The following is a 10,919-nucleotide window of genomic DNA, read 5'->3' on the forward strand; positions in this document are numbered from 1 at the left end:
CAAACACCTTAACCAGAAAATATCTAGACTCTAGAGATCAATCATGCAAACCAAATTTTAACAAGCTCTATGTAGTTCTTCATTAATAGGTACAAAGTACATGATGCAAGAGCTTAAACATGATCTATATCAGCACAACAATTGCCAAGTATCAAATTATTCAAGATATTATACCATTTACCACATGCGGCATTTTCCGTTTCCAACCATATAACAATGAATGAAATAGTTCAACTTTCGCCATGAACATTAAGAATAAAGCTAAGAACATATGTGTTCATACGAAACAGCGGAGCGTGTCTCTCTCCCAAACAAAGAATTCTAGGATCCAATTTTATTTAAACAAAAACAAAAACAAAAACATACAGACGCTCCAAGTAAAGCACATAAGATGTGACAGAATAAAAATATAGTTTCACTAGAGGTGACCTGATAAGTTGTCGATGAAGAAGGGATGCCTTGGGCATCCCCAAGCTTAGATGCTTGAGTCTTCTTAAAATATGCAGGGATGAACCACGGGGGCATCCCCAAGCTTAGACATTTTACTCTTCTTGATCATATTGTATCATCCTCCTCTCTTGACCCTTGAAAACTTCCTCCACACCAAACTCGAAACAATCTCATTAGAGGGTTAGTGCATAATTCATATATTCAGAGGTGACATAATCATTCTTAACACTTCTGGATATTGCACAAAGCTACTGAAAGTTAATGGAACAAAGGAATCCATCAAACATAGCAAAACAGGCAATGCGAAATAAAAGGCAGAATCTGTCAAAACAGAACAATTCGTAAAGACGAATTTTTTAGAGGCACTGGACTTACTCAGATGAAAATGCTCAAATTGAATGAAAGTTGCGTACATATCTGAGGATCACGCACGTAAATTGGCAGATTTTTATAAATTTTCTACAGCAGGGGCGGCTCAATTTCGTGATAGCAAGAAATATGTTCCTGCGCAGCAATCCAAATCTAGTATTGACTTTACTATCAAAGACTTTACTTGGCACAACAATGCAATAAAATAAAGATAAAGAGAGGTTGCTACAGTAGTAACAACTTCCAAGACTCAAATATAAAACAAAATGCAGAAGTAAAATAATGGGTTGTCTCCCATAAGCGTTTTTCTTTAACGCCTTTCAGCTAGGCGCAGAAAGTGTGAATCAAGTAATATCAAGAGATGAAGCATTGACATTCTTACCAGGGGCTTTGAGCCTACCTTTCTTACTCTTATTCTTACTCTTTGGTTTAGGGAATATATGACCACATCCCGGTATAGAGGATTTTAGAGTGAACTTAGGAGGAAACATGATGAAATAAACGAAAGGTAAATAAAGTAAATGCAAGTAACTAATTTTTTGTGTTTTTAATATGGAGAACAAGACAATAAATAAAGTAAAGCTAGCAACTAATTTTTTTGTGTTTTTGATATAGAGAGCAAACAAAGCAGTAAATAAAATAAAGTAAAGCAAGACAAAAACAAAGTAAAGAGATTGGATGTGGGAGACTCCCCTTGCAGCGTGTCTTGATCTCCCCGGCAACGGCGCCAGAAATTTACTTGCTGCGTGTTGTTGACACGTCCGTTGGGAACCCCAAGAGGAAGGTGTGATGCGCACAGCCGACAAGTTTCCCTCGCAAGAAACCAAGGTTATCGAACCAGTAGGAGTCAAGGAACACGTGAAGGTTGTTGGTGGCGGAGTGTAGTGCGGCGCAACACCAGGGATTCCGGCGCCAACGTGGAACCTGCACAACACAATCAAAGTACTTTCCCCCAACGTAACAGTGAGGTTGTCAATCTCACCGGCTTGCTGTAAACAAAGGATTAGATGTATAGTGTGGATGATGATGGTTGTTTGCGAAGAACGATAAAGAACAATTGCAGTAGATTGTATTTCAAATGTAAAGAATTGGACCGGGGTCCACAGTTCACTAGTGGTGTCTCTCCCATAAGATAAACAGATGTTGGGTGAACGAATTACAGTTGGGCAATTGACAAATAAAGAAGGCATAACAATGCACATACATATATCATGATGAGTACTATGAGATTTAATCAGGGCATTACGACAAAGTACATAGACCGCTATCCAGCATGCATCTATGCCTAAAAAGTCCACCTTCAGGTTATCATCTGAACCCCTTCCAGTATTAAGTTGCAAACAACAGACAATTGCATTAAGTATGATGCGTAATGTAATCAACACAAATATCCTTAGACAAAGCATCAATGTTTTATCCCTAGTGGCAACAACACATCCACAACCTTAGAACTTTATGTCACTGTCCCAGATTCAATGGAGGCATGAACCCACTATCGAGCATAAATACTCCCTCTTGGAGTCACAAGTATCAACTTGGCCGAGCCTCTACTAGCAACGGAGAGCATGCAAGAACATAAACAACATATATGATAGATTGATAATCAACTTGACATAGTATTCAATATTCATCGGATCCCAACAAACACAACATGTAGGATTACAAATAGATGATCTTGATCATGATAGGCAGCTCACAATATCTAACATGATAGTACAATGAGGAGAAGACTACCATCTAGCTACTGCTATGGACCCATAGTCCAGGGGTGAACTACTCACACATAGATCCGGAGGCGATCATGGTGATGAAGAGACCTCCGGGAGATGATTCCCCTCTCCGGCAGGGTGCCGGAGGCGATCTCCTGAATCCCCCGAGATGGGATTGACGGCGGCGGCGTCTCTGGAAGGTTTTCCGTATCGTGGCTCTCGGTACTGGGATATTCGCGATGAAGGCTTTAAGTAGGCGGAAGGGCGAGTCGGAGGAGTCACGGGGGCCCCACACGCTAGAGCCGCGCGGGCCCCTCTTAGGCCGCGCCGCCCTAGTGTGGCGGCGCCCCGTGGCCCCACTTCGTATCTCCCTCGGTCTTCTGGAAGCTTCGTGGCAAAATAAGACCCTGGGCGTTGATTTCGTCCAATTCCGAGAATATTTCCTTACTAGGATTTCTGAAACCAAAAACAGCTAGAAAACAAGAATCGGCTCTTCGGCATCTCGTCAATAGGTTAGTGCCGGAAAATGCATAATAATGACATATAATGTGTATAAAACATGTGAGTATCATCATAAAAGTAGCATGGAACATAAGAAATTATAGATACGTTTGGGACGTATCACTGCCTCTCTTCCTCCTCACTTCTAGGCTGAGGTTGTGTCTATTTCCACCTATCTCATCAACCTTCAGCCCTCCACGACCTTGCAGGGTGGTATTCCTCTTGAGCGTCTTACTGGTCACACTCCTGATTACTCGACCCTTCGTCTTTTTTGTTGCGTTTGCTATGTTCTTCTTGCTCCACGCGAACGCACCAAGCTGACTGCTCAATCTGTCGAGTGTGTCTTCCTTCGCTACAACCCTGAGCATAAGGGATATAAGTGTTGGGATCCTATTGCTCGTCGGATGCGCATATCTCGGGATATCACCTTTGATGAGTCCCGTCCTTTCTACCTGCGTCCCACCACTTCTTCCTTCTCGGTGGATGATATCTCTTTTCTCATGTTCCCTGAATCACCTCCTCCTATGCCTCAGGTCCCTACACCGCCGAGTCTCTCACCACCTTCTCCTCCTTCGCCCACCAGACCCCCTCTCCTCCCTCACCACCTTCTCCACCCTCCACATCTTACTCTCCCATGTCCCCTTCCTCACCTACGGTGGTTCCTCCCTACCCTTTTCACTAATCCCGTCGTTCCCGTGAGGATGATGATGCTCCTTCTGATATGCCCTCCACCTCAGGTGCGATGTCCTCTCCGTCTGAGCCGCCTCATCATCTTCGTGCTCGTCCTCGTCCTCCTCCTGATCGCTATTCTCCCACTCACTATGGTCTTTCTGCTGTCCTTGAGCCGACCTCTTATCAGGATGCTCTTGCTCATCCTGAATGACAGCTAGCAATGGCTGAGGAGATTGCTGCTCTCGAGCGTACTAGCACCTGGGATGTCGTCACTCCTCCTTCCTCCGTTCATCCCATCACCTGTAAGTGGGTCTACAAGATTAAGACTCGCTCTGATGGTTCTCTTGAGCGTTACAAGGCTCGTCTTGTCGCTCATGGCTTTCAGCAGGAGCATGGCCGTGACTATGATGAGACCTTTGCTCCCGTGGCTCACATGACCACTGTTCGTACTCTCCTTGTCGTTGCTTCTGTTCGTCGCTGGTCTGTCTCTCAGCTTGATGTGCAGAATGCTTTCCTTAATGGTGAGTTACATGAGGAGGTATACATGCAGCCACCACCTAGCTGCTCTACTCCCGATGGCATGGTCTGTCGTCTCCGGCGCTCTCTCTATGGCCTTAAGCAAGCCTCCCGCGCCTGGTTTCAGCGTTTCGCCTCTGTGGTGACCTCTGCTGGTTTTGTTCCTAGCGCACATGACCCTGCGCTCTTTGTCCACACATCTTCTCATGGCCGGACTCTCCTTCTTCTCTATGTCGATGACATGATCATCACAGGTGACGACCCTGAGTACATTGCCTTTGTCAAGGCCCATCTTCGTGATCAGTTTCTCATGACTAATCTTGGTCCTCTCCGCTACTTTCTTGGGCTTGAGGTTTCCTCTACCTCCGATGGCTTCTATATCTCCCAGGAGAAGTATATTCAGGACCTTCTCACTCGTGCCGCTCTTACTGATGAGCGCACTATCGAGACTCCTATGGAGCTCAATGTCCTCCTCCGTGCCACTGATGGTGATCCTCTTCCGGAGCCGACTCGCTATCGTCACCTGGTTGGGAGCCTTGTCTACCTTGCTGTCACTCGTCCTGACATCTCCTACCCGGTTCACATTCTGAGTCAGTTCATGTCTGCTCCCACTAGTGTCCACTATAGTCATCTCCTTCGCGTCCTCTGGTATCTTCGTTGCACTATCTCCCGTCGTCTCTTCTTTCCTAGCTCCAGCTCCTTACAGCTCCAGACCTACTCGGATGCTACTCGGGCTAGCGATCCGGATGATCGCAAGTCTCTTTTCGCCTCTACCGTGTCTTTCTTGGTGGCTCTCTCATTGCTTGGAAGACCAAGAAGCAGGTTGCAGTCTCTCGTTCGAGTGTCGAGGCTGATTTGCGAGCGATGGCTCTCTTGACGGCTGAGGTGACCTGGTTACGCTGGTTACTTGCGGACTTTGGTGTTTCTGCTGACGCCCCGACTCCTCTCCTATCGGACAGTATGCGGTGCCATCAGCATTGCGCACGATCCGGTGAAGCAGAGCTCACCAAACACATCGGTGTTGATTCCTTCTATGTGCGTCATGCTGTGCAGCATCAGGTTATGGCTCTTCATTATGTGCCTTCAGAGCTTCAGCTTGCTGACTTCTTCACGAAGGCCCAGACTAGAACGCAACATGGTTTCTTTCTCTCCAAACTCAGTGTTGTTGATCCACCATGAGTTTGAGGGGGTGTTAGAGTTGTATAGTCCCTTTTCCTGTATTCCCCAGTATATGAGGGGTTTACCTGCACATTGTCACACATGTACATGTACTGCCCTATGGCCCTCTGTGAATACTAGTTGCTATTCCAACACAACAAACTCCAGTAGTTAATATAGTAGCACATTTTAAAAATCACAACATAAGGTTCATCAGGCCATTTTTTCTCGAAACATGCCAAGTTCCTTGTTTTCCAAATGCTCCAAATTACAGCAGTTATTCCTACAACAAGGACTTCCTTTTTCTTTCCCCCGAAACCCTTCAACCAATTGGAGATGCAATGATCAGCAGATTCAAATTGGAAATTGAAATCAAAAGTGCAGCTGACCACATTCCAAATGTATCTAGCAAGAGGACATTTGAAAAAGAGGTGATTAATGGATTCATTACTTCCACAAAAAAGAAATTTTTTTTCTCACATTTTTCTCCCCTTCACAGCAGCACATGTCTTGTTAGAATGCTTTTTTCAGCATTAACCACAAGAAAGTCTTAATTTTAAGGGGTATCTTAACTTTCCACATGAATTTGTAGGGTACCAATTCATTGCATTCCATTGCTAGATATAAGGATTTAACTGAAAAATTCCCTGAATTTGTTAACTTTCATATTAACTTGTTAGGTTTATTATTTAAGTTAACTCTCTCCGGCAGCTTTTTTAATTCATACCATTGTTCTCTAAGCCCCCCAACCATTACTCTCCTAAACCTAAGTCCTTCTACACCTGCATCAAAGACTTTCTGCACTGTTACATTTCTGTTCATGGAGGCTAAGAACAGTCTTGGGATGGTTTTAGCTAGGCAGGAGGGGCCTATCCACTTATCTTCCTAAAAACTTGTCTTAGCTCCATCTTTTTTGAGGTTAACTTTGTGCCCTGCTGGATCATTGGTAGTGTATTATATTTGAACTTTTGAGGTTTCTCATGATTAATTGAACTTTGGCGTGTTAATAGAGCATTACGCCAATGAAGGCAATGATTTATTCTCATAACTCAGTCTTAGAACTAAAATCTAATAGTTGTATTAACTATCCCATTTATTTATGCAACAAAGCTTAACCTGCTGAATGATGTTATAATGATGTGAATCTATTCTGTCTGTATTGCCAACAGCTACTGCAATTGGTATCAACTTCCATGAATTGCTTGGGACACCACAGAATGTTTTATCTTGCTGCGGCAGTTTCTGACTTCTACGTTCCATGGGATAGCACGATAGGTTCTACTTCGTTTTTTCATATGCTCATTATTTATACACTAGTAGTTGGGGCGCCCCTTGGGGCGCCTCCTCGCTGGTCATCTGCAATCCAATATTTGGCATGCATGATGCCATTGTAACCTTCAACATATGTTATGATTTAATGCTTCGTTCAACCAATGGTTCACAATATCACACTGGAAGTTCTATAAGGCTAAATAAGCACACCAAATGATTCAACACATGCACGCTGCCATTTCAAAGTAATGGATGATATTTCCTCAAGACACTTATTTCAACATGGAGTTTACTTTATCTCACAAGTAACATAATCAATAGAAGACAACATGCAACAAACTCATCCAAGGCAGAATCAAAAGCCTAAAGAGATATGCATTTATTAAATTTTCAAAGGAGACACATAGATATATGTCTGCAGACTAATTCCAAGTTCCGATTGCTGAATACTTGATGGGCCATAGACAATATGACCAACTGGAATTTCTTGGCAATCTTTAATCCTCGCAACTTCCTTAGGGGTGTTGTTGAAAATTCCTTGCTAGTTTATACCCAGTCTATGAGGATGGTGATACCTAGGGTCTGATGTGGTTTAATCTGCATCAGAAAGAGTTTCAAGTGCATTAACTTCCATTGCCTAGGAAGAACAATGAAAGCCTTTCAATGGGTAAAGCAAGATTATAAAGTTTAGATGATTTGACATGAAAAATGCATCTGAAAACCCTTATTTAATCAGATAAAAAAGAAAAGTTTAAATCAGAATGTTCATAATTCATTAGTATCAATTGTTTGCATAAAACTGAATGCATAGATCTTTTATAAAGTGGAAAGCCCTCATAGTTAATTAGTTGTAACAATGTGGTAATCGTATCGAAAACGAAAAGATAGATATTATTTATGCAGAACGTAAAACAAAAATGTTTTAAGTTGATTCCTTATTGTAAGAGACGGTTCATATCCTAGAAAAAATTACCGAAACTCCACATGTTAGGATATCATAAAATAAAATAAAATAAAATAAAATAAAGTTAGTTCAAAATCAATCGACATTTCGAGAATGATAAGAACTTGATATTTATGTGGTCATTAGCCCTAGCTTTAAATGAGCTTGAAGATTGATAAATCAATGTCTTGCAAGTTAAAATATAAAACTGCAGCAGCACAAAAATAAAAGGGTAAGATAACATGTTCTGAACCTTGTAGGCCTAGCAGTTTTGTTTAACTACAAAAGGTAAAATTCATCTTCCTGCAGATTTCCAAAGAGGTGTATTATAAGAAAACTGTTATGCATGGTCCAGTTAACAAGTTGAGCACAACTTCTCTCTCAACTGAGTATGATAGGATGAACTGACAGAAAAATGAGCATACACAACAACAAGCAAAAATATCTCAACAGGTAAAAATCACATGTAAGAGATGAAGTCATGTATAGGAAACACTAATTGGCTACCTCAGCCAAGAAAAACTCAGTGCTTAAAATATACCTTGAGCTTTACCATATGAAGGCAACTACACTATACAAGAATGCTAGTCAAAGTACCTGCAAACTGGTGGTCCTTCTTCTCCTCTACAGCTTCACCGCATTTGTAAGGACAAACAATGGTTTTCAATTGTACAAGAACCAAAGTGTTACGTCATATAATAAGAGGAGGCTTGTGCAAGATTAATCCATATATAGCAGGTGATGTACCAGATCAGGTGAATACACCTGCAAATAAGACATATACAACGTATGAGCCTATACTGAAATACTAATGCTGCAATTAACAAGTATAAAAATTAGGATAGCTAGAGGTTTCAATATTACTGGCCAAACAAATTTAGATAGATAGGAAACTTTATGGTATGAATATAAACACAAATATGTAAGAATAATCTCGATGAACCAATTTGAAAGGGCATAAACAACATTGATTTGAGAATAAATTAATTGCCATTGAAATTACAGAGATACGACCAATAAATCTGCTATAGGATCAATCACATACATACTACTAACTACAGGGCTAAATGTGGCTACTAATCTTACATAACCATCCCACCATAATATTATTGCATGATCCTTACTTTTTTTGCAAGGTTGCATTCCTTTTTGTTCACAACAGACTGAATTTGGCCTTATAATAATTAATCACATTCTTACAATGCTATCTAAAATCCCCCTCCCTAGTCAAATGATACATCAGAACTGCTATAAATTTCACCTATTTAACCTGAATGCAAGCAGACAAGATAACAACCAAATATAAGATAAGATTCAGATGGATTCCACTTGCATCTCACATACAAAAGACCTTACTTTCTTTCGTGCATGAATAGAACGAAAGGGAGATAAAATTGAAGAGGTCAGGAAATACCCAAAACGGAAGATATTAAGTTACAGTTGGAAATTATGTACAAACCAAAACAACACACCTCCACTCTCACCATCTTCATGGTGCCATCAAGCTCTAGTGCATCTTTCATCATAGGGTGGGATGAGGGAAACCTATTGAGATTATAAACTTCCTCCAACACATATTTGAGACTCTTCTGAACATTAATCAAGGGAAACATCATGCATTGGTAAGCATAATATGCAGTGTGTGTAAAAACATGGAACCACCCTCAGAAAGTTAAGTGTGTGTAAGATTGGTGTGCATTGCAAAGTACTAACCATTCCCTGAGCACCCTCCTACCAAATCTCAAAATCAACACCATTACACTCCTGAATCAAAATATTGAGAATTAGTATACTATATAGTAACCATTGTAAGCTACAATAAATTGATGTATCTGATGGATCCTACATAGTAATAGAGTATCCATTTAAAGCTAAACACAATGGATCTTGTGAAAGCAAGTAGCAGCAATCTTAATTGCTTGTCAAGATCGTTAGGAAGATATATTACCCCACTGAACAACAACAAATTATGAGGGCACTACAAGATATATATACAATAGTGTCATTCCAATATTTTCATATGGCACAAACCTACCTTGGCAGATGACCGGTGAGTATCTACATAAGGTTTCATCCACTGTTTCTAGAGAAATGCCATCCAAAGAAAATTCAAAGCATTTTACAAAATAAAAAGACTTCCACAACATGATCGGTGGTGCATACCTTGAGTTGCTTGGCAAATTCCTCACAGTAACTGGCATACTCTCTTTTAATATCATAGCTATGGAGGCATGTGTGGTACTTACTTCACCTTCTGTACCCCTACATTGAAAATGATACAGAGAAAACGTATTGCTTAGAAACTTTTAAGAGACAAGAACTATATTTTAACTGAATACATTAAGCTGCAAAAAGTTCTATTCCAAGGCAAATAAATTCAAATTGAGACAAGTGAAGGCACGTGGGAAACAAGACAAAAAAACTACCTCGAGTCATTCTCCGAGGCACTTAGAGAATGATTACATTTTACCCTCCAACATGGGGACAAAGCAATGGAGAATCCGCTGCCTTCAACTCATCCCCGTCCTCGTCATGTCCTCCTAGCAGGATTCTAGATTTGATTATCCATGTGGTAAATGTCTAAATGATTAAGCAATGGGTAACATAGCTTGCATTGGTTCTCACATAACAAACATAAAGAAAAAACGCATATAAGACTATCAAGAAAGCCACTACCTACTCCATAGACTATGGACAGAGTCTCAACTTCTCATTTAGATCAGACAAACAAAATACAGCTAAGATTTTAGAAGTATTTGGGATTGATCTTACAAAACACTCACCGCAGAACAAGATTCCTTGTCTCCTATATCCTCTTGCTGCAGCCTTTTGTTGTTATCCATCAATCTAACACACATTCATTAAGCAATTCATCAAACGTTTCATGAGCACAAAACTAAAATGAGCATATAGCTCAATAACTCCAGATAGTGATAAATACTGGGATCCTAATCATATATGCTCAGATATATATATATAGCACAAACCAACACAAATCGAATTGAAGGTACAAAAAAGATGCCAAGAAGGAGGGAGGAATAGAAATCATGAATGACTTCAAAGTACACAAACGATCTTGCCATGGAAGACCAACATCTAGGTAATGCGGTGTTGATCAGCAAGACCAAATATTTCATCATCTAGCTGCAAACTGCAAATACTGAAACCGGTTTTGGGATGTCAATTTTCAAATGTGCTAATAACTGAATGCTAAATAGGCTACTGTACCATGCCCAACAATGACTCAACCAGACCGTCACGATAGCCTGCTGATTAAAGGAACACTGATTTTTAATTACAATAATCTGCAGACTTAGAAAAATAAATGC

At 40.8% G+C, this 10,919-nt stretch overlaps 2 long non-coding RNA genes across 2 annotated transcripts; both read right to left on the reverse strand.

The window, feature by feature from the left end:
• Positions 1 to 7,005: 7,005 nt before the first annotated feature.
• Positions 7,006 to 8,401, reverse strand: LOC124688682. Its single transcript, XR_006998602.1, has 2 exons — positions 8,188 to 8,401; positions 7,006 to 7,244 (listed from the first exon to the last, which is right to left on the reverse strand). It is a non-coding gene; the product is annotated as an uncharacterized LOC124688682 (long non-coding RNA).
• A 594-nt stretch (positions 8,402 to 8,995) lies between these two features.
• LOC124688674 lies at positions 8,996 to 10,481 on the reverse strand. The gene is made up of 5 exons (XR_006998601.1): positions 10,374 to 10,481; positions 10,017 to 10,130; positions 9,754 to 9,852; positions 9,304 to 9,354; positions 8,996 to 9,179 (listed from the first exon to the last, which is right to left on the reverse strand). It is a non-coding gene; the product is annotated as an uncharacterized LOC124688674 (long non-coding RNA).
• Between the last annotated feature and the right edge of the window lie 438 nt (positions 10,482 to 10,919).

This window comes from Lolium rigidum, chromosome 1 (assembly GCF_022539505.1).
Source record: "Lolium rigidum isolate FL_2022 chromosome 1, APGP_CSIRO_Lrig_0.1, whole genome shotgun sequence".
In the NCBI taxonomy this organism is placed as follows: Eukaryota; Viridiplantae; Streptophyta; class Magnoliopsida; order Poales; family Poaceae; genus Lolium; species Lolium rigidum.